We start from the raw sequence: 25,115 nt of genomic DNA, 5'->3' as shown, positions 1-25,115 counted from the left end.
CGGGTTTTGGGCAGGACTCTGCCGATAAAACACTGCTTTATGGCCAGCACCTTAAAAAGAGACTGGCAGTTATTTTAACACAGCCCTCTATTAGCATTACATTATGCCTGAATGAGTTGTGATGGGACGTTTAAAAATGAAAGCTCGCTCAAAGCTCCAGTTAACTGCAAAATAGTTTCTATTTCCAAGACAAAACTAAATTACATAAACACCGACCTTTTTTTTAATGCTTAGTTTGTAAGGGTGATCTCTACTAGTTTGACATGTTAAAAAGGTTTTGCTTTCAGATGTGTATTTACATTTTGTGACGCAGTTACTATTAGCTTGTAACTTCACTGCACAATTCCTTTTATTGTGTGACTTTAAGTTCTGAATGTATAGTTGTGTAAAACCGTTGAGATTTTCCACAGCTGCGTTACTTTTCATTCTGTGACTTGCAGTCTACAATTCACGATGTGTAAAATAAAGGTATAATTCTTAACGTGTTTCAACTGCAAGGATTTGTATGTTGTAATTCTTTACTTTTTCATTTATGTACTTTCCAGGTAAGCTCTATAGGACTGTATGAGGTATTTAAATTCAGAACTTTAATATGTGTACCATTAACAACTAGAGCGTGAGCAAATTGCAGAACGTGTTAAATTATCAGGATCACTGCTTGACCAAAGTGAGTGACCATGGGTGAGGAAGTTAATCTCATAGTGCCTTATGCTGTTGGCAGAAATTCCAACCAGTTGCAAATGGATTTTGCTGGACCATTTAGTTGCATTTGGCTTTTTGGGCTTCTCTGCACTGCCATGGGGATAGTTTAGTACAATTCCGCTTAGTTTGTTTGTTTTATTATTTATAATGCGCGCCAGACCCGAAGGTATCGGCGGAGAAAGAGACTAGAATATTTTCAGCTTATGTTACATTTATAAACAACAGAGCTAAAGTCAACAATTATATACAACAAAGAAAGAGTTAACACGTTCAGAACAGATGGGTCAAAAACATTTAAATATTATATACAGACAGAAATGTGGTAGACTCAAGTAGCAGAGTATTACGAAAAGACCTTAGAGAGTATATACAGGAGAATATAAGGATAAGCTATCAGGAACACGTTTTTGGTGTTTAATGGCACGTGGTCATGTTACTTTGGGTTGACATTTTGTAGACATATCCTTGGTTATTGGCATGAACATGGCACTTTGTTTTTTTTAAATTTACAGTTCCAGAAACAAATTGGGTTCCTCCATCCATAAACTCAAAGGGGGAATTTTATGTTTTCCTGTTGGAGGTGCTACAGATCCAGTGCAAAAAGGTGTGGACCGCACCACATTTCTGCCCCGTGCCTTACCAAACACTGCAACATCCCTGGTTGGAGTTGTGTTGCTGTTTTGGGTAGTAGGTAGAAGAATTTAGTGATGGGGCACGACCTGAGCCATGGTTTGGTCACGTGTACCTGGAGCACAACCATTAATTGGTTCATTGCCAATTATTATAATTTATTTAAGTTAGACATTCATGCTTTTCTTGTTCTAACTACATTGCCTACAGCTCTGAGTTGCTGACATGACAAGCTTCCAACATGTACTAACTGACTGCATTGAAATGTTCAATTCACATCGGTTTATAACAGAATTCTTTGTATTTTCTGTATTTGCATTTATTGTTTCACAATGTTCTCACTAATGTGTTTGTGATATTTCTTTTTTTTATGTAAATCATATTTTAATATTTATGAACAAGATTAATTCTTCAGAAATTGATGGGGGGAGTTACAATAAATAGCGGCTATATACTAAACCGCTTAGTCAAAAATACGCACGTGTAATGTTTCATACTCGCGTGTGATTGGAGCTTTACTAATACGTTTGTTACGCCCGCACTGTTGACATGGTTCTTCCAGGGCCCTGAAAGGGTTCATTCATTTTTTTAGGCAAATCTATTGTAAGCCATCGCTTTTTGTAAATAACACATACTGAGAATTAAAGTATGACATAACTATACTAATGGAAAGACCACACCCCACTGTTCTTTAAATTCTATGCCGCCCACTTTTATCTTTCCATTTCCATAGCGCCTCCCCTTGGGTTTACTACCCCATTGGGTGCAAACGGGGTGGCGAGTGTGAGTTGCGTCGCCTCATGGATTCCTTTTCATTCCTAGGTACCGGCCACCAAAGCCCCTCTTGATGTGGATCCCCATCAATTTAAATGACTTAATCGAGTAGGATCCCCCCCCCCCGTCTTTCTTGGAGTTCCTATGGGAGGCCCAGAAGTTTGCGCCAGTCTCCTTGCCCTTTATTCGATTCCGCCCCCTACCCATAGCGAGTCTCCTGTAGGAAGAGTACTGCCAGTTTCTGCTTGCGGAACATGTTGCTAGTTAGGGATCTCTTGTTCTGGGAGTTCAGTCCCTTCACATTCAGTGTGCCTACTCTAACCTCAGTCATAACCCATCTTCACCGTTCGCTGGTTGCTCTTTGCGTTTCCTGAGCAGTACTTATCCCTTGTTGCATATGAGCTCCACTGCATGAGGATCCCTTTCTTATTTCCCCCCCTCCCTCCCTATCCCAATCAGGATGCGACCCCCTGCTTTGTTTGTCAATGCAGGCAGCCCCTTCAACCCTTCTGGCACCCATAGCTCGGACATTACCCATACCTGCCTCTTAATCCAACAATAAATCAACTCTTCCAACGCCCAGACCACCCCCCTCAAATCACTGGGTGCCCCCTCTGCACCTTCCTACCCAACCATCCTGCAACTCATTTTCAGTAATAAAAAAAAAAAACAGCCACCATATCTTCCTTCCAGACCAACCCGCTCAACACCAATGGGTTCCCTGTAAGGGGTCCGCGGTACTCCCCCAGAAACATGGAGAGACAAGGAAATCCTCAGGCCGTTCTCAAGTGTCATCATTCCGTGGTGGTAGCGTGTTAAGCTTCTGGAATTTCCGACCTCCTTTTGCCCTACGCTTTCCTTGCAGTGATTCCGGGCTCTGGTTAGGATCTAGACCTGTCCGCCTCCCTCTGGAGTTGACCCCTCTCAGCGGCCCACCAGGTCATCCGTGACACGTTGTATCTCTTCCTCCGCCACCCTATGGTATCGTTCTCTTCCCCCCCCATTCGAATACCAATGCAAAGGGGTAACCCAATCGGTATTTCACCCCCTTCTCCTGGAGCCATCTAGTAAGAGCCCCACACTTCTTGCGCCTCAACAGTGTATGCTCCGATAGGTCTTAGGTCTAGAAAAATAGCCACCCTTGAGTCGCCCTCTCCTTCATACTTCCCGCCTTTTCGAGGATCTTAATCTTGTCCCCATAGTAGTGCATACGCGCCAAGACTGAGCGCGGGCCACGGGTTACCCCAGCGTGGTGCACTCTGTCTATGGTGACCATCTCTCTCCTTCCTTGGAACCTAGAACCATCCCTATTATTATTTCCTGTATCTTGTGTTCCAGGCCCACTGGCGATTTCCCCTTCAACCTCTTGCATCCTGAAGAACCACTGATCAATCTCTCCCGGTTCTTAATATCGTCCACCTTGAGGCGCAGTTCATCCTCACGCCTTTCCATTTCCATGAAGCGTGCCTCCATTTGCGTCTCCAGAAGTCCAGTCGAGGTTTGGTTTGCCTCCATCCCATCCATTCTGTCCTGGAGGGTGACCACTCTAGCCGAGAGGTCTGCCAGCTTAGCCCCCATATCTGTCCTCATCCCTCTGGTCTCCTCCAGGATAGTCTGTATATCATGTTTGATGGATCCGAGCTCTGCTGAGGTGGGGGAGGGGAAGTCCCCCCATCTCCCCTAGCCTCCGCCATCTCCCTCGGACTTTGGTATTGAAATCACCCAAGAGCACCTCTCCAGCTCATAGGCGTTCTGGAACGTCTCCACCAGCACCTCTGGGGGGTGATCGCAAGTCAATGGGTCTAACACCAACCGTGGTTGCCGTGCCCCTCAACAGTCCCTATTCGCAATTTGCCAGGTATGACAGGCCTCCCGTGCCCACTCCTGCGCCTCAGGCTGTGTACAAAGGTCCCCAGGGATAATTTGCGGCTGGTGTCAGTCGTGGTCTCCCAGCCCCTTTATGTTAGTGGGCTGGGGCCACGACAAGAACTCTGTGTGTCGGGTGCCGCATCTCCCGGGTCCTGGGTCAGTTTCCCCATCTTGGAGTCCCTCCTTTACCCCGATATCGCCTCGGCGGTGTGTTGCACCTTCTGCCTGCCCGTGTCCCCAGTCCCTTGTCCCCGGATTCAACAAGAATCACGAACGAAGAATTTAATTTGCTTAAACTGTTCACCAAATCCAATTTGCAATGTTTTCTAAATAATTTTTGTTTTCTCACCCAATGGTTTTTTTCTCATTTCCTAATTCATCCCTTCCCTTTCCCCCCCTCCCCTCTCTCTGTGTTGACACCCACAATTGTTCAATTACTATGTAACTTTTTCATTTGCTATATATTTTGTCTTAACTTTATTTTTTTTTTTGTGGCTATGGTACTCATCCTAATGTAATTTAATGTATGTAGCCCTGATTGAAAAAGGCAAAGTTATTGCCCAAACACGTGTCCCAAAATAGGGCACACCAAATACACACTAACTCTCAACATGACCCTGTGTTGACTATTCTTGTGCTGGCACTGCCTACTAAGTGAAGAAGGGTTTTCAGTTCCCTTTTACTTTTCTTAATGGAATTTGACCAACCCCACCCATTCGCCCTGCAAATGGGTGGAGCGGGGTCCGGCCCTGTGCTATCGGTATAGACTATTTTCGGGAGATTGCTGAATTTAGCCATTTGTTTTTTATTTTATTTTTTTTTTAAAAAAATAGCAAGTTATGACACAAAACCTACACAAGGCTATAGCAGACCCCGACGTGCATGTTGGCTACAGATCCGTGCAGCGCCGGGTGGTACTACTAGTTTGTTATATTACTGAAGCCACTCAAACTAGAAATCATTTACTTATTTATTGTCCCACATTTGCGGAAAATGAAAAACATAACTCACAGTTTGCGAGTCTTGCCTACAATAAATTAACATTGACCTTTTTGGAATCGAGTTTTGAGGGTCCACGCGATTCAACTTACCATTGTTGCATTGAAGTTTTTAAGTATTTAACTATCCAAAACAAAGGGTTTTGTGTATATTGCTTTCTATTGTATTATATCCATCTATTTATAGTATTAGATCTTATTCTTAGGCAAATGTCCTTGATTTTAGATGATTGATTGTAATCTAAACATTTATTTACCATTGCATGTCTAAATGTATATTGATGGTTTGTGTAACGTTGATTTAAATTAACCAATTCACAATTAATAAAAGTGGTGGTTATTATTGTCGCTCCTTGCCCAGCAGGTCCTCCAGTAGCTACTGCAGAGAACCTTTTTGTCTTTGAAAACATCAGAGAGGTTGCCTTGTTTGTTTATATTTCACAAAAGCTTTTTTCCAGCTTTTGGGCTTATGCTATTTTATGTGATGCCATGCTAACTCCTGTTGCGTCGGGTTATGCTATGCCAAGGCATACATTGAGGACCCTCAATTTGCTGTGAGTTGCCTGGGGCCTCTTTTCAGCCTGCCTACCGACACCTTGAAGATACTCAAACCAAAGCACCAGGTTTGCATGGGATTGTGGTACAAAAGGCTCTGGAAAAAATGAGTGGTAATATTTTACTCCCTATTTTTGTGCGGTGGGAGTAAAAATGGTATGTATTCCACACTTGCACGTATTAATGAATGTAAATGATGCAAAGCATTTTTACCTTTAAAATTCCTTTTAAACTCAGGAAGTAATACTATAAAAGATCTTTCCTGTGGCCTTGCTCTGCTTTTCAAACTGATAGGAACGTTTGCATGCAGCTGCATGGATGGAAGCGGGGCCAGGCTCTTCTATATACATGGTGTTCCGTTTTTGTTGTCTTTTTGCCTATCTTTGAGCAAACATGGCTGGTAGACTGTTTATCTGTAGAACTGCGACAATGCAGCTGGACATGCACGATGAGCTACCAAATGACTAACCTAACCACGCATCACTTGTCAACCATTATCATCCTGGCAGGTTACCAAATAGAAATGTAAATTTTGACTTTAAATCCTGTCATGTTTTTGGGCACTGTCACTGGCCCAATGTGCTATATTTTCATGTAATTTACACCACTCCTTGCCTTGGGGTGTAAACGGCAAGAGCCACTCTCCACTAAAACGTATCCACCAACTATCACCCCACCGGCCCCGTCCAAACCGAGCACAGGAGAACCTATAGCCTCTCCTCCTGCCATCCGCCATCAAAGGAGCACTCATCAACGCTCGCTCACTTGTAGCCCACGCCACTGAGATTGCCGATCTCATCACAGCCAACCGCCTGGACTTCCTGGCTGTCACAGAAACTTGGCTTCACCAGGCAGCAGGCCCAGCACTCTCCTTAGCCCTGCCAGAAAGATATACTATTATCAAGGCAGACAGAAACTCAGGCAAAGTAGGAGGAGTGGCCTTCATCTCAAAAACCCACCTGGGCCTTAGCGCTACCTCCCCTTACCAGCCTCCCTTCTGCAGAGCTCCTGTCAGTGAAATTCACACTCTTGGTCACTCAAACTCTACTTATACACCTCGTATACCGTCCTCCGGGCCCAACTTCCTCTTTTGAGGAAGACATCACTAACCTCCTCCACCAACACCAAACTTGGTTCCCAAACCATCCTCCTGGGAGACCTCAACCTAGGTCTACAGGACCCTAACGACCCTCATGCCCTAGCTGTGGAAAACTCCATCGCCCAACTGGGTTTCAAGCAGAGTCACAAAACCGACACACTCCAAATGTCGAATACTGGACTGGGTGTCCGACCTCAACTGCGACCTCAACTGCTCTATCACGATTATTCAGAATCATCCAGTGGCCTGTTCAGACCACCACTTCATCTCGTGCTCTCTCCTTGGAACCCCTAGCCCCACCCTCCCTATCCAGAAATTACAACATCACTATTGATAGTCTCCGGCCCCTTAACAACATCCTGGACGGTTCCAAATTCAAGAACCTTGACATCAACAAGCTGGTCGACCTATATAATGATACTCTTAACCTCTTAAGTGCCATTGAGGTTCCCCCCCAGTGCTAATGGCTTTTTTTTAAAATCGCGGTATTCACCGCCCAAACCCGCCAACATTTCCCCCCTCATTAACCCCTTAAGTGCCACCAACGAGCCGGCTCGTCGCTGGCATTTAAAGGGTTAAATCAGCCTTAGACACCTCCGCACCTCTCAAACTATGAAATGCTAAACCTATCGCCCATCTTAACAAGTGGTTCACACCTGAACTAGAAATACCAGGCGGAAACCTATGGCGTAAATCACCCACCATTCATAACAAAATCTTGTTCACCTCAGCAGCCGCAATCTATAAAGCGGCGATCCTATCTACTAAAAAAGAAGCTTACAACACCAGAATCCACAACGCCAAATCAAGTACCAAAGAGCTCTTTAGTATGCTAAAGGAGCTTGAATCCCCAGCACCTCCTTCCCACATCCAGCAAGCACTTGCTGACAAAATTGAATCTAAAAAGACTAGCCTCTCAAGCAGCCACTATCCCAAACCGGCGCTAGAGAAAAATCAGCTGCATTGCACACCGTTCGCGTTCTCCCAAGTAACCCCAAAGGAAGTGGAAGACATCATTAAAAGTTTGAAACCTTCTCATTGTCAAGGTGACATCTGTCCAGCCTCCATTATCAAGGAAAGACCTAGCCCCATTCATCGCCACACTGATGAAGGATGAATTTAAGTCCCTAATAATCTCAAGGAAGCTTGGGTTATGCCTCTCCTATAAAAAAAAAAACACCTAGATCCAAACATCCTAACAAACTATAAGCCCATTACCACCGTTCCTTCCTTCTAAAAATTCTGGACAGAGTTGCATATCTGCAAATTCAGAAGCACTTAGAGGAAAATGATCTATTAGGCCTCAGACAATCCGGTTTCAGGCCAAGACATGGAATGGAGACAGCTCTCCTAGACTTGAAGATCCAAATGGACGAGGCGAAGGACAAAGGCAATCTAGTGATCCTCCTACTCCTAGACTTGTCAGCGGCCTTTGACCTCGTCGACCACCAAATCCTCACGGGACACCTCACCACAGCTGCAGCATGCTCCACCAATGCATCTGTTTGGGTCAACTCCTTTCTCTCCAATTGGACAACCAGAGTCTTTTCCCCATCAGCCTCAGCAGACTCAACCCCCACAATTTGTGGAGTCCCTCAAGGTTTGTGCGTGTCACCTACATTATACAACATATTTACAAAGCTCCTATTCGATTGCCTTGGCCACTTGGGTGTCTTCTACACTTATTATGCAGATGACACCCAAGTCCTCAACCCCCCTCATTGGCTGCTATGACCAAGACTCTAAACTATTGAACAATATCTACCTAGAAATCCAGGATTGGATGGCTACCAACAGTTTATGCCTTAATGACGATAAGACCGAGCTCCTAATTGTCGGCATTTGCGCACGCTTGAACAAACTTCACCATAGGTACTCGTCCTTCGACATTGACGGTAACACGATCAAAGTATCCAAAGAAATAAAAACATTGGGGGTCTATCTTGACTCAACATTGTCCCTCAAGAAACAAGTCAGCTCTGTGGCAGCCTCCACAGCCTATACCAATAAGCTAATCTACAGCTGTAAATCCTACTTGTATACCAGCAGTTACCTAACGCTAGCTAGAGCATTAGCACTGTCAAAAATGGTCTACTGCAACACACTCTTTCTAGGCTCTTCTGAACTTAACCTAAACAGGCTCCAGGTCCTTCAAAATAATTCAGTGAGAGCATCATTCGACCTACGCAGGTCCAGCCACATCCCAACCTTTAGACGCAATGCTAACTGGCTGCCAGTTCGTGACGGAATCACGCTCCGTACCCTTGCTATTACGCACAAGTGCCTCACGAACACAGCCCCCAAATACTTGTCCGATTAAAATCTGTAAACGCCAATCTTCTCGTACCACCAGATCTGCCCTTTCTCACTGCCTTGTAGTACCTAGGTTCAACCTAAAAACGGCTGCAGGAGCCAGCTTCCCAGTCCAAGCGGCCAAACGATGGAATTCCATACCCCTCTCTTACAGACAAGAACCCTCCTTCCTGACATTCAAAGCCGGAATAAAAAACTGTTTGAGCAACAAGCCCCTCCAATGAGGCACCCCTTGTCTGTATCTTGATACCATCCAGCACTTCCACTTTATTTACCTGATGCACTCCTGCTTATGTTATGTTATTTGACAAATGTGACAAATGTTCCTTGATGCCAGACCTATCTGTAACCTTTGGTCCTCTCATCTGTTCTGTATTTTGTTTTTCCATGTATGTAACTCCCAAGTTTTTCCAGCGCCCAGTTACCTCAGGGTTCGGTGCGCGATATGAATAATAATCTAATACAAATACAAAGAGGTTCCTGTGTAAGTAATTTGCTTTGCCCACACAATGTCTCTGATGGTAGCCACTCTCCCACCATTTGAAGGGTTGGCTGCAGTCGTTGGTTTGTTGCACTTCCACAGTCCGAGGATGTTGCTTCATCCTCCAACAGTGTATGCATTCTCCCTCCCATCAGAGGGTGCAATGCAAGTTAACCCTGCATTGACAGGTTGCAGCTCCCTCCCTATCACTCTGCAGTACCTTCCCCTGCTCCTCCTAAACTATTACGGACCACATAGACTCCTTGGCTCCTGCCCTTGCTGACTTCTGCAGTCACTCCTTCGCCTCTGGAGTCTTCCCATCCCCTCTCAAGCACCCCCTTAAGAAACCCTCTTCCGACCCGTCCTGCCCAGCTAACTATCGCCCTATCTCTATCACTCCTTTCCTGGGCAAGCTCCTGGAGAAACTTGCCATCTCCCAGCTTAATCTCCATGCTGAATCTGTTGGTAGCCTTCATGACCATCAGTCTGGCTTCAGAGCTGCCAGAAGCACGGAAACTGCTCTCCTGAACATCCGTGAGGACCTGCTTTCGAACCTTGACTCTAACATTCCATGTGTTCTCATTTTGCTTGATCTCTCTTCTGCCTTTGATACTGTCAACCATACCATCCTGCTCAACTGTCTCCGTGATAACCTGGGTATTACTGGTCAGGCTCTGGCTTGGCTGACCTCTTTCCTCTCAAATCGACCCTCCCAGGTCCAACTGGGGTCTTTCCTGTCTAACATCTTTTTCTTTACCTGTGGTGTCCCCCAGGGTTCTAACCTCTCTCCCTGGCTGTTCAACCAGTATCTGGCACTTCTCGCCCACCGCATCGCTGCTCTCTGCCCCAACTTTCAGTGCTATGCTGATGAAACCCAGCTCATTTTCAGGCTACCCTCGGCCTCCTCTTCTCCGTCCCTCATCTCTGACTGTCTTTCTGCTATCCAGGAATGGTGTGCCGCCAACGACCTCTGCCTTAATGCCAGGAAGACCGAGATTCTACTCATCGGCACACCCACTCCCTCCTTCCCTGCAGCTCTCTGGCCGGCCTCTCTTGGCCCTCTTCCTGCTCCTACCTGCAAGGCAAAAAACCTCGGGGTCATCTTCGACTCCACACTCTCCTTCTCTCCTCACATTTCTGACGTTTCTAAGAAGTCACACTACCAGCTGCACCTCCTCAGAGGTATCCTTCCTTTCCTCTCCTTCCCCCAGAAGCTCACTGTCTCCAGAGCCCTGGTTCTCTCGAAGCTGGACTACTGTAACAGCCTCTATCTAAATCTGCCTGCCTCTACTCTCTGCCCTCTGCAACTCGTCCAGAACAGGACTGCGAGACTTGTCCTTGGCCTTAAGCCCAGGGACCGTATATCTCCAGGACTGAAATCGCTACACTGGTTCCCTGTGGCTGCGAGGATTAAGTTCAAAACCCTCTGCATTGTCCACAAGGCCTTCTGGGGCCTGGGGCCAATTTACCTTCAACTCTCCCTTCCTAAATATCTTCCTTCTCGAGCACTTCGCTCTTCCGCCTCCAACTCCCTCAGGGTCACCCGCTTCTCCAAGCAACGAGTTGGGGGGGAGATCTCTCTCCGCAGCAGGGGCCTCCCTCTGGAACAGCCTTCCTGCCTCCCTGAAACTTGAGGAGAACCATCTCCGGTTCCGGAAGCACCTCAAAACCTTCCTCTTTGCTTCTGCTTTCTCTCTCCCTCTCCCCTGCTAAATCACTGAAACTGTACTGAATCAGCAACTGGGCCACTCACCAATCTCGGTCCTTGGCCCAGCCACTCTCCCCTGCACTGCCTTCCTGGCAACCCCTGCACTGCGGGACTGTCTCTGTATCCCTACAGCCCCCCTTCCCAGAACTTGTCTGCACTTATCTTGCACTTGCCACCAGCTGGCCCTTATTATTTATCTTGTTCATTACTAACCCTGTACTGCACTTTTTCCGTCCCCCCTACCCATGCACTTGCGCAATCTGAATGACACCTGGCCTAATAGGATCGTTCTCTGTCTCCCTTTGTTCCCCCCCTCCCTGCCTCGTCGCGCCTTGAAACACTTGTGTATAGGCGCGTTACAAATGCCATATCATCTCTTATCATATCATATACTCCTTCCTGTCAGAAAATGCTGATTGTTCAGTATTGTACAGTGCTACTGCACTAGCCGCCGGAAACTCATCCCCAGCAACTTGCCCCGAGCATTGTGCTTTTTGTCTCCATTCCTGTTCTATCCCTATCTCCACCAGCTGACATCTAGTGTGATCCTGGTTTTGGTAAAGCACCCGTGAAGTATCATTAAAATCAATGTGCTAGGCCCTCTCATGGAAAAAACGGATCAGGGAAACCGAAGAAAAACAGTGCAGGACATTGAAGAAAGGGGTGACTTCGACAGCATATCCTCAGGCACATATCCCCACAGCATCTGACACTTTTGAATGAGGTATGTAAGACCAGTGATATTCATCACCTTATTTAGCGCTTCTATGCTAGATTGCCTGGGAGCTAAATATTCTCCCTTGGAAGAGCAGGCCTGTCACAAGGTTTGGGGATGCCCCCTTGCTATTTTTTTGTACTATGCCAGCGACCCTGCGAATAGGAGACATGAAAACACTTACCTGACATCGTGCAGAGGGCATAGATGAGGCCCTCTGTATTAAAAAGATTTGGAGGGTAAATCTTGAGAGTGAACATACAGAAATTCTCACAAAGATCATGTCATGGTCGCCCAAGATAGGTCGTCTTCCACCAGTATCTAGGGTCATGAAGCATGCACCTATCGTTTACACTCTAGCCAGATTAAATCCGTGCACATTGCTGCTATGTGAGACACAGTATGCCATTTCCATCACCATGCCCGCCCTCCACCCTCTGCCAGAAGCCTTTCTTATTTTAACAGCTATTTTGGCTTTCTTTAATGTTCTATATTTGCAAAAGTACAGCTAGAGAGTAATGTTAGTCTATATAGACAGTCGGACTGGATGACCCAGACTTTATAATTTAGAGTCAACTTGATTGGTTTATGTTTCTAAGGGCTATCATTTTGTGCAAAAATACTTTGTCTTCATGGTATCGTGGCCTAGAGTTTTCCGGATACAGTTAGAATAATTTCATATTCTTGTGTATACCGTGCCATGTTGAAGCACTCCTAATGTAATAGTGCTTTTTTTATCAACTTCAGAAGGATGAAGGGCTGACTGAATCGGATCTATGTGATCACTGCGAGGAAAAAATAAAAAAACAAATATATATATATATATATAATATATTTGGTTCAGCCAAAGAAGTGCTCTGCCTAATGCTTGGAGCTGGTGCTTAAGGGTAGGGATTGGCTAAGTTCCAAAAATATACAAAAAACACATGCACCTCTAAGGTTGTAACACTTAAAAAAAACATGAGTACATGTAAAGAGGACCCAAGCATTCAAGACCTTGCTACATTTGATTAAAAGTAGATTTTATTTAATAACATAAGTGCATCACACAGAAAAAGGTGAACATGAATTGCAAATTCACCCACGTGATAACCAAGTCATTAAAAACACTCGCCCATCCTTATCCACCCGGATGGGTGAGTTTTTACTGACTTGGTTGTCATGTGGGTGAATTTGCAATTCATGTTCACCTTTTTCTGTGTGGGGAACTTTTCGGTTCGGTAAAATCACGTAGATCCTTACCCTCCCTCCCCCCACACACCTCACTGCAGCTGTAAAATTTTATTTTTTATTTTTTTAAAGATTCCCCTCCCCCCCATAACCATGGTTATCCCGATATTAGCAATGTACTACAAATAAACCTGGTTGTCCGTAAACGCCGGCAAATAACTGCAGTTATCTGTAAAAAAAAAAAAGCGTGCAAAATGCAAAATCCCAAACTCTTCCCTGCCCTGGCAGGCACACTCCAAGGGCCTCTGACCACTTGCCATGCCCCCCCAGACCCATCCAGTAATTTTTCCCTTCCTAGCCTTCTTCCATTCCCCCTACCCCCCAACACTCTTTGTTTTGTGTGACGCACTTTCATTCCCGATCCCGTTTTATACTATAACCGCTTTTATCCCCTGGATAGCCACGATTATGTGAAAACATTCAAGATCTGTACTTGGTCCCCAACCCACCAACTCCCCAATTTCACATAGTGTCCTCTTCACTCCACCCCCTACCCACCTCTAGCCTGATGCCATTTCATCCTTATTTCTTCCTCCCAATGTCATTTTTTCCACTTGGTTTTCAGCTAATCCCGGTTATAACCGTGGTAATCTCTCGCATCGAACAACAACAAAAAAGTCATCTTTTTAATTTCTGAAAAGTCTCACTGCTACAAAGCGCCAAGAGAGATGAAGCTATAATTTTGGGAGAATGGGCACCCCGTTCTCCATCAAATATTTTAGCAACTACTGGATGGAATAACCCAAAGCCCCTCCTGGAAATCGAGTCAATGCTTGCTGCTCAAGTTGTTTTGTACCTGGACCAATTCGTGTGTAGCCGTTTTTGGTGTGCGCTGCGCAGATTTAGACTTTGTCTCTTTGGGGAAGTGAATTGGATAAGGCCGAAAACATTTTTTTTGCTTTCTTTATAACTTTTTCATCTTGTAACAGATCATTGGCAAACACTTTTGTCTAGGGAGTCCGGGGCAAACCTTTTGTTTGCAAAATATCAGCCAATTCCGTCAGGCAAGTCAAAAGTTATTAGTAATAACATTTTCGGGTTTCCTATCGAACTTGATACTATACTTAACTATAGTTTTGAAACTGCTGCACTATATTATATATGTTTTGCAGATTACTTGCGTAATTTATTAACCCCCCCCCCATCCAAATATAACTTCTGGGCACCCCACTGGTCTAACACCAACCATCTGCAAAATAAATCCCCTGGGCTTGCATCATCCTAAAAAATGGGTAAGGCATTTTCGGTGGGGGCAAGGGAAGGGGTTCGAAGACACCAATAAGGCCAGAGATCATGTAGGAAGCAGGCCACCTGGGTCGTTCACTCTAGCTGCGGAGTGTCCGGTGGCAGGGAGTATAACCCTGTATAACCCAGCCGAGAAAGGTGCACAATGGAAGCAGCTGTCGAGCTCCACTACTATAGAGTAGCCTTGTCAGGAATTGGTAAAATTTGACTAATGAAACATGCATTCTGTCTTTCTCTCAAATCCTACCTTTTGCCAACCCTCATTTTCTGTCTATTATTTAAATATGAATTATTGTATCAATGCATATAGAACTATAAATTACTGTTTGAGGATTAAATCTGGTTTTGAAAAAAACCCTTCAGGTCGAAACACGTGTCAACTGAAAGACACCCTATTGATTTGGGAAACTGAAGGAGATCTGATGTATATACATACATAAAAAAAATATTTTTGAAAATGGACTCTCTGTTCATCAAATATGGGTTCTGTGTCCTGGCGCAAATGAAGAATACTGTGGTCTTTAATTTTTTATGAAGTAAGGGGTGGCAATACTTCTTTGTATTCACAAGTGCGAAGGACATCAAACCAATAAGTGTAAGCGTCCAAGTCGCAGAGTGACATTCTAATACCCCAAGTTTCAAGCTCCCTTTGTAGCCAGCCTGTACCCAGTGTCATGTTGCTCCTGGAGGGTGATGTGAGTTGTTGATGGCACCACTTTGAATGTATCTGTGCTAAAGCGTGTCTATATTCAGAGGTAGCTGTTAATGAATACACACTGCCAACAAAGGGGTGATGGTGGGAGGGTGATGGTAGTGGGGGCACCGGCATGCCTGGGGCGGTTTGGCAACCCCTCTGCCCCCTACTTTGCCATCCCCCATCGTGACTGCCCTGTCTGGTGTGCATCCGCAGAGGTGTCTGCAAATCTTTCTGTAACTCAGTGGCAAGATCTTGTAACCCTGCTTTGCCTCTGCTATGAGCCTTAATGTGCCCTAGCCCGGCCTAGGTGTCTGTGAGTCATGTTGTGCCATAGTAGAGTCGTTGGTTATTGTGAGCTCTGCTGTGCCAAAGCAGAGTTGTTTGTGAGGCTTGCGACAAACCAGCAAAGGCGATTGTGGGTCCAGCGCTGGCCTTTAATTTTTTTATACACACGCTATGAGAGATTTGCGGGTGTGTTGCTTCAGACTGAATTTCCTAAGTGGATGTCTTAGTGTTGGCTGGAGGTTGATTATATTCTTTGATCACCTTTCAGTTGTACTGTGATATCTTGTATTAATGTCTGTATGCAATAAAGCAATCTTAATAAAGAAAAAAGTTGTGCAAAGTAAGCCATTGGTCTCTTTAGCAGAGATGGGCGGAAGCTAGGCAAAACCTTGATAGTATTGGGCATAAGCTATTCTAGTCGGCAGCAGAGATGGGCAGTCGCTGTTCTGGGCATTCGTAGAGGAGGATAGAAGCTAAGCTGGGTCCTGGCATAGGTTTTTTGTGACTATGCCCAGTCTCCTATGAGGAGGTCTGGGTTTGCGCTGAGCTTTAGCAGGGTTTTAACAAGACATGGGACGAAATTGCTGGAAGCTATCAATCTCCTCCTAGTCCAGGAGAGCCTGTTTAGCTTGACACCAACAGCAACCAGGAGCTAAGCTGTCTAGTGACTTGTTTGCTCTCAGCAGAGATGCCCAGGGTATATTAGGCTTCCAAGTAATTCTTCCCAATTAGCGCTGCATCCTCCACGCTGTCCCTTTGGGCTACATGTCATCCCTTGGCTGAAGTTCGCCCATTCTCTTTTGTCCTGGTTCACATGGTCGATTTTGTTCCTGAGTAACTGTCCTTTTGGATCCAGAATTATCTGACCCGTGATCATGGGCTCTGGAGGGCTTAGCGAGGAGGAGGGAAGAACCCAAGGCATTTTCTTCTGTGTCTCTTCCTTTTTAATTAAAAATCTCAAGAAGTGGATTTGCAGTACTCCGGGCCAGCCCACGTTCCTTCTGTTTGCTGCTTGGCATGGCGTTCAGCTCCAAATTTAGCATGTAGTGCATGTTTTTGTTGCAGTTTCTGACACATGTATGAGTTTCCCTCACCTTCTTGAACGTTATCAATTAAAGACTCCTCCTCTGCCGCCACCCGCCCCCCAGTTCACAATGTATTCTGTGCGACAGATGGATGCACCAGCTGCAACTGTGCTTTTCTACTGCTACCAGTAGAAATCCCTGCAAGTTTATATGCCATTCTGAAGAGGGACAGATCTGTTACTGGCCTGTGGAGTCTTGGTTTTGTTTTCCTGTGGTCTCGGTTCGATGTTCATGGCGGCCGGGCCTGTGGCTGCCTGAGAGTAAAGGGGTGGAGGGAAAAGGGTTGTGGCTCGTCAAGGGCTGTCTGTTGACGCTGGGGCTTGTAGGGAGGTGGCTTACTGTGGGGACTGCCTGTCTGGGTTAGCTTTGAAAAGCCGGGAATGTCTGTAGCTAGCTATGAGGTATCAGACCTGGGTCTGTCCGGCCTGTGAAGTTTCATATTGACCAGGTTATATGAGGACCTGAAGAGTGAGAAAGGGATGGATGGAAAAAGCTTGAAATTAAGCATTGCCGCTGGTAATTGCTGTAGGTAGTCTTCCATTCCATTAATTTTCGCTTTGGTGTACCATTACAGAAGAGGAGACCGACCTTATACCAGGGTGCGAATGTGCACTCACTAATTGACTCGTGGCTAGTAAGAAATAGTGTGCTTTGTAGAATTGAGGGGGCAAGTGTTTTTTTTATTTATTTTTATTTTGTTTTTTTTGTTTTTTCGGCTGTCTAGTACCTTTTCAGCTTGAAGTGTTTACCCCTACTTATACAACTCTGGCTTGAACTCGCCACTTGGTGGTGGTCAACTTTGGATTGCCAGATCATATCCCTTATGCATGATACCACAAGCACACCCACACCTGTTTCAGCCAAATTGGGTGCCATCACTGAGGTGTAGTTTAGGATTGTAGGTTCTGTGAGTGACAAACTGGCTGAGGGGGTGTGTGGGTCCAGGGAGGAGGTCTGTGACTCGTTTGTGGGTGATGTTTACTGCTGGACCGCGTCACACTTGGAGGGAGGGAGGGGGCTTGGGTTTCAGGGGTGCTGTGGGAAGGAGTGCCGCTACCTGTATGGGGGAGAGGTTTGTTGACAGGCGGGTGACTTTTGCTGGCTTTGTGGCGGCTGCAGTTGGCTGCAGAAGTGCATGGAATTAATCTGTTGGTTTGCAGATGGTGTCCTTCGTTGAGGTTTTGCTTCTTGCTGTCTGTAACCTTTGGCCAGGTAAGGTTTCTGGCTCTCGTTCACTTCTGAGTGCCTAGATAAGGCTCTTTGTAAGCCATGGCAATCCGTGGCCCTGGCTTCAGGGAGCTGTACCGAGCACTCTTATCAGAAGGATTGTGTAGTGCCAAAAGGCAATTAAGTTTTCGGGAAGTGCTCCTGCCCAACTTGCTTATGCACGGGTTCGTGAGCCTCTAAATCTGATATTGCAGAACACTACCGCAAGGTCAAGGGCGTAGGAGACTCATTCATTCTGGGGGGTCGGGGGGGGAGAGGACACCTTGGGGACTTTGCTGCAGACACAGACCAACCCATATTCAAACCAATATAAGGAAATGCCAGCTGAGTGCTGAAGACTTCGTAGCTCTACAAATAACCAGTGTTTCTGTTGCCCAAATTACTGGTACTTCGTTCTGGCACTTGTTCTTTATTTTTTTTCCATGTACACACTCCGTGTGGACACTACACAGCCATACAATCCGCGCGCACCATGTGCATGCCATAATTACGACTCTCCACACATTGTGCGTGCACCATTCCAAAACGTCTGCACACACAATGTGTGCACCATACCAGCTGCTTTTCACACACGTGTTCATACATCTTATCGCCCACTGGTACAACATATTAACTGATTTACACCCCCCATTTGTGCACACAACTACAGTTCTACACACACTGGCCCTCATTACAATTGTGCCGGTCCAGAAACCACATTGCCGGTAAGCCGACTGGCACCGTTGTTTCCGGACCGGCACATTACAACTCTGTGGGCGGGTGCCGTCCCACCTGCCAAGGTCCGACCTGCCGGGCACAATGGCACCCGCTCGCAGAGTTCTCATGGGAGCACCGGCACTGTTAACGGTGCTAGTGCTCCCATTTCCCCATTCCCATGGACTAACAAAATGACTGGCGCCTGACTTCCCAGCCACCGGTCTCGGAATAGCCCGGTGGCACCGGGAAGTCAGCAGTAATTTTTTACGGGTATGGCGGCAACCTGCCGGTAGCACCGGCAGGGTTACCGCCTGACCCGTAATGAGGCATACTGTATCATCTGTGTGATCTACATTGGGTGCACATACCTGTTTCACAGCACAAACCATGTCTGCATTATACACACTGCTCTACAAACACCTAGTGTAAGATTCCTATTCCTTATTGCGAACAATGCTCACCTCTGCAGGCACTATGTGATTGGTACATAGAGCTCTCTGAACAATCATCATGTGCACCATACTTAAGATTCCACACCACACAGTGTGTGTGTGTGCCACACCAACCAGTATGTACACACACTATGTGGGCAGCACACCAACTGCTCTGCAAGCAACGTGCATGCAACATACTTTGCTCTCTGCACACATTATGTGTAACACATCTGCGGCTCTAGTGTGAACCATATCTACCCCTTTGTGTATACCTTATGTGCCTAATACCTAACTACTACTCTGCGCACACAAAGTGCACTATATTGGTATTTGTACACTCGCCATGTGTGCATCATATCTACTACGATGCACAAATCAAATGCCCCCATCCCTCCTCTGCTTATAATAAAAACATATTTTTTTTTATGTATATAGCGCTTTTTGCCAAAGCACTGCACATAGATCATTTACATGCAATTGCTATCACCCAACCTAAGTTGGTACTCATCCTATCCATCTTGTTAGGGTGACAGACTGAGTTGGCCTTGCAGGGATTCCAACCTGCGACCTGCAGATCACACACAGATTTCAGCAGCAAGCGTGCAACCCGCTGAGCTATTTTACCGGTCATATACCTACATTTATGTAGACACCAAATGGACACAACACCTGCCACAATGTACTTGCCCCTTACTTACCATTCTATACAGACATTATGCATCAGACCTACCTCTCTAGCTATGCAGATGCCTTGTGTGCCTCACCCATGCTGCTCACATTGTGTGCATCATTCCCCATCATAAATATCTCTATGGACTTGACCCCCCCCCTACCTCGAGTCCCTCCACTCGTTTGCGTGTGTTCTCTCTCTCTCTCTCTCTCTCTCTCTCTCTCTCTCTCTCTCTCTCTCTCTCTCTCTCTCTCTCTCTCTCTCTCTCTCTCTCTCTCTCTCTCACACTGCACCCTCCCTACCCCTTTGCACACCCCCTTGAAACCATGTTTATTTGACATCATGTGTGTATTTTGTGTAGAGGTCATCACTGCCAGGAAGCCGCTTTAAATCCCCTAAAATGTTATCAGGAAGTGAATAAGAGGGGCAGAAGATAACAATAGTTTGGGTCCTTATGTAGTGCTTCAGGTCGGATTCTTACCATTTCTAAGGGCTGTGCTATCAGGTTTGCTTACAGTCCAGCCTAATTTTACTTAACGCTGCCCAGCTGCTTCATCTCTTCACTTGGGAAAATAAAACCCCTGCTTTCCCTTGCCTCGCTTTTGATTGTGGGGGGATAAATGGCATTATACCCCCCCCCCCGCTTAAAATTGTGAAGGGGCTTTGTCCCCCCTGTCCAGCCCCCCATTTCCTACGCCCATGGGCAAGTTCACCAGGAAAGGAATAAACATGTGAATATTAAATGGTATTTCTGTTAAAACTGGCTGTCCGCGCCACTCCAGCCTCACCAAACGTGCTCTGTTAACTTTTTTTTAATTTTTATTCCACCTGCCCTTGTAGCCTGCTCTATTTTCCAGGTGCCCCCCCACCGCCACATTCCTTTCACCTCCACCACTCCTCTCCTCTTAGTGCCTCTTTCGAGTGCTCTGCATCCTCCCCACTTCCCCTTTGTTCTGGGTGCCCAGCACGCCTCCTTGCCCTGCTCTTCGTTCGGGGTACCCCCAGGGCCATGTTAAGCACTTTTGGGGCCCTGGCATGGATATCTTTGTGGCCTCCCTCCACCAAACCAAAGGAATTAAGGGATCAAGAATACTGGTTGTGCCCCACACCCCATACCCGTTCGCGCTCACAACCTATAGGTTGATATGCTGTCTCACAGCATAATAGGCACGTTTACTCCCTTTAAGTCCCCTTGACCTCTTCATTATTGCTCTAATCAGAATGATAAACCGATAGCATTTGAAGACCAACATTAGCAGTCTAGAAAGGGGGTTACTGTTCTAGTACATACAGGATACTTTATATCAATATCAACCAGAAAGGTAGATGTAGTATTAATGCAGGACCGTATGTAAAAGGTACATGTAACCCATAATAGACAGAGAACTCACATTAGCTGCCTCACAGAATGCAAAAGTGCTCATGCATGGATACCACCAATTGGAAGGAAGGAAGGAAGGAAGGAAGGAAGGAGAACGCTTCACATACCTTAGCCTGGATAGTGGAGGCAGATTAGAAGCTACCAGGAAGGTGTCTTTATCCAGACAAACTGAGATTAGAAGTGGCATATGGTTTTCAAATAGTGTTTCCATTAGATATCAAAGGGACAAATCCCTGTGGTGTGCAATATAAATATGCTCACTATTAACACAGTGAAACCACGAATAAGGCTTTCATGAAGATCATACCATGAGAAGGAAATCACTCAGAAGGGCTGACATTTTTGAAAGGTTTAGGGACTGGCAATGTTGAGAGGTTCGGCAATGCAAGATAAAATGAGATGCTCAGGATCACACATTGGTTAAGGGGTGAAGCTGGGATTTGTGCCAACTCTGCATTTTCTGCATTTGAACGCTTTGTTTAAGTTCATGGTAAGAAATGGAAAACAATCTAATTTTATATAAAAACGGACTTGGAAAGTACACAAATCACATTACCAAACATGACCATTTTTAAACAAAATATTATAGAAGGGTATTATGCAAAATGGGAATGATTTGTAGCTTCATTCTCTCCATCATCAGGGATGTATGTATATAGGAACCAGCATACCAATCGATGTGATTTAACACATTTAATTTGGGTTCGTCTTTTGTATTTTAAAGCTTTAAATACTTCCAAAACAATGACTTGTGACATTTTCATTCATAAACGTGCATAAAAACCTTTGACACAAAAAACGGTTTGCTTTGTGGTTAAAGTCAAACAAGCAGACCTTAAAATATGCTTGCCTGAGGCCTGCAACATATGGTCCGCTCTCTTCTGTCTACCAACCCTTCCACCTAAATGGCCTACATAAGAAGATCAAGTAATTGCCTAAACGATACCAGCAGCATGCAAGAAGGCAAACCTCACAGAAGCCCGCACAGTAATGTAAGATATATTAGATGATTTGATCAGGATCACCACTGTGGCACTCAATTTATCAATATGCATTTCACCATTGCCTATTGCACATGATCAACATAATTCCCAAAGGAAAGAAATAATGCTACAGAGGTGTGCCATAAGGAACACACAAACTATGTTTACCACAGTGAACACAGAAAACAAAACATGATGAATTGGTCAAGGCAGAATGCAATTGCCAAAACAGAAAGACAGTGGGTTAAGAGTCTCAGCAACACCCCATAAAATATCCTGACGTGTGCTATTTAAGACCGGTGAACAATTGAATACTTCTTCTTTAGATCAGCTAGCCTTCCCTGGGCTTGTTCCCCCTTTAGCCTTCCCATAAAAACGTCTCTGGGTACCCCATAACTCTGCTTAGTACGTGCTTCCAAGTTTCCTGTTCCTGGTTCGGGAATGCCTCTGCTCGGATATCTTCCGAGTGCTCCCCTTCTCTCCGTTCTGGCTGTCTGCTTCCGGTGGAACTTTGCCTCTGGGGGGCTGTGTGTGGGGTGCTTTTCTTGATCAAATATTCGAAGATTGTTTTATATAGGTGTATGTATAGAGTGAATTGTAGTTGTTGAACTATCTTCAGCAGGATATATTCGAGTAGGAGTTTCCAATAGAACACCCCTGCACTGTTCCTAGGTACCCACTAACACCTTTTGTTTTGTTTACCCCACAAGCCCTACACTGTCTTCATTTACCAGCAGTGCAGTGTTTGGATAGCAAACATTGTGCTTTTTATGAGCAAACCAACTTACACGTATTGCATACTGTTTTCTGTGCTTAAGTAGCAGAGTGAATTTACTTCTGTAAATGGGTGTTTAGAAATTGAGAATTGAATATAATTCCTTTTTTTCCCAAAAATGTCAATTTCTTTTTTACAGGACTTCAACATTTCCAGACATGTTACATCACAGAGCAATTCTAGAAAATATTCGCAAGGTCCGCTATGGTTAAACAGAACGACTACAATACAATATTAGTCCTTACATGTGGGTGTTTTATGTTTATGGTCTGTATAGTGAGCGACATGCATATTATTCCTGAAATGCTAGACAAAAGTAATGTCGGTTAAATGCCTTGCTATTGTAGAGTATTGCAGGGGTCTTCATCACTCTTTTCAGAGTTTTCCTTGTCGGAGATTATTTACCATTCGATAAAGGAGCTGCAAAAATAAACCGGGGCACAATTCCGTCTGTTTTTAATACTTTCAAATCAACTTGAAAATGTCATGCCAGTTAGAAACGTGTTTTTAATTGTACCAGTTTTATTACGAGGGACAGAAATAACGCTTATAGCAGGGTGACCACTGATGGATTCATTGCTAATGTCTTGTCACATACTCCACGGATTCAATGTCCAATTTTCTCAAAAAGCATGCATGGTTATAGGAGTTCCATTCACTTGGAACCCAAGGACCTGTTTTCAACCTTGATTGTGTGGGCCACGGTAAAGTTTGGGTAAATGACAGATCTTGGAATGCCATTCGCTTTATTTTATTTTTTTATTATTTGTGTATGTTCAAAAGAACTTAACAAAGAAGTTGAACATCAAAAGCGCAGTGGCTACGCAAGGGTGGGCCCCTCATCTTGTTATCCTCGTCATGGTGTGTTGAAGTATTTTGGTGGTTGCTAGGAGCCAAGTGATTTGGTCTCCTCCGATCAGTCTTGACCACCAAGTTTCTTCGTCCCACCCATATTCGTCTGAGATTAGGTGCTTTAAGTAAGCCGATCTCAGGTCAAAAGTTTTCAGACATGACAACAGTAGGTGTCGGATTGTTTCCGTCTTAGCTTTGCACAGACGGCACGTGCTAGAGTTGCGGATTTCATTTCTTTCGAGCAAGTTCAGCCTGATCCTTAGCATGAGGTTTCGCGCCACCCTGCTGGGAAATTTTTGGAGGTACTTCATCGGCTCGTTTAGTTTACAGAACGATGGTGGCAGATGAAGAAGAAGTTTGTTGTCATTTGCTAAGTCTTGTGTTTTGATCCAGTCTAAGTCTTTTTATCTTCTTGTAGATTCTCGACGGATTTGTGCTGAGATCAACTTCTGAGCACATAACTGACTCGAGTAAGGCCATATTTTTTTCCTTCCAGGTTGTTAACATTTTCCCCTTGGTGGATTGAAGTTCTTTATTTAGCAGACCATAGATTTGGTCACTGTCGTCCATGATACATTTTCTGAATAGCTTGAGGGCGTTGATGATAACAGTTGCCGTTAATGACACTAAGCTTAGCTCCCGACGAATTGCAGCTATAGATGTAGATTTCGGGAGACAAAGAACTGACTTCCAAAACGTGCTTTCTAGTTTTTGCCAGATTTTATCTGGAATCGTTGGCATGGCCTCTGCTCCGTAGGTGATCTTTTTTCCTGTAAAATTCAATTACAGGGATGCATGAAAATTTTCCAAATTTTAGGTCGATTGCCTTTCCTTGGGAGGCTAGTTTCTTAATTTTGGTTTGAAGTGCGATCTGCATGGAGGACTCATTTTTCGAGGAGTCTATCAGAACGCCCAAGTATTTGTAGTCGATAACCCTCTCGATTACATTTTTCTCAAGGTACCATTTGAATTTTTCTGTACTTTTGTTCTTCTTCTGGCCGGCTTCCAATATCATGATCTTGGTTTTCTCTTTATTTATTTTTAAGTTGTTTTCTGCAGTGTAGGTCAGTAGATTGGATAGCTGTCTCTGTAGGCCGATCTGGGTCTGATCCAATAAGATTAGGTCATCAGCGTATAGCAGGTGGCTTATTTTCACAGACGCGACTGCGGTGGAAAAGTGCGCTCTAGATCTTCTGAGGCCCCGTAGTCCCCGATGTATGCAAGGAACAACGCTGGTGCTAGAGGGCATCCCTGTTTTATCCCCCGCCCGGTCTGGATTTCTTCTGATAGAGTGCCTCTTTGAGAAAGACGGACCCTAAGGGAGGTATCCGAATGTAAGGCTATGATTGGTTGCAGAATCTCCTGTGGGCAACGCCACCCCTCTAGTTTTTGCCACAAACGGAACCTGTCAACTAGGTCGAAGGCATGGGAGAGGTCGATGAAGGCAATGAAAATCCGAGATTTTCCCTCCCAGACCTTACTTTTCAGGATGCTGATGGTTAAGATGTTTGCTGCCGTGCCCATGTTTTTTTTTTAAGCCCGATTGAAACTTGTCATTACACGGGGCCGACTCTGCCCAGGATTGGAAACGATTCAGAAGCAGACTCCCAAAAACTTTACCAATGCAGTCCAAGAGGGCTATGGGGCGATAGTTTAAAGGGTCGGTGATGTCCCCCTTTTTGTAGATAGGGACAATGATGGATTTTGTCCA

At 45.2% G+C, this 25,115-nt stretch overlaps 1 protein-coding gene across 42 annotated transcripts in view; it reads left to right on the top strand.

Moving 5' to 3' along the window:
- MADD (MAP kinase activating death domain) overlaps window positions 1–25,115 on the top strand; it is a 2,081,072-nt gene that overhangs the window by 821 nt on the left and 2,055,136 nt on the right. The gene's annotated exons all lie outside the window — the stretch shown is intronic.

Source organism: Ambystoma mexicanum, chromosome 11 (genome assembly GCF_040938575.1).
Source record: "Ambystoma mexicanum isolate Mex_15411 chromosome 11, UKY_AmexF1_1, whole genome shotgun sequence".
Classification (NCBI taxonomy): domain Eukaryota; kingdom Metazoa; phylum Chordata; class Amphibia; order Caudata; family Ambystomatidae; genus Ambystoma; species Ambystoma mexicanum.
The sequence above is the reverse complement of the archived record's forward strand: the minus strand, read 5'-3'. Positions and strand labels throughout refer to the sequence as shown.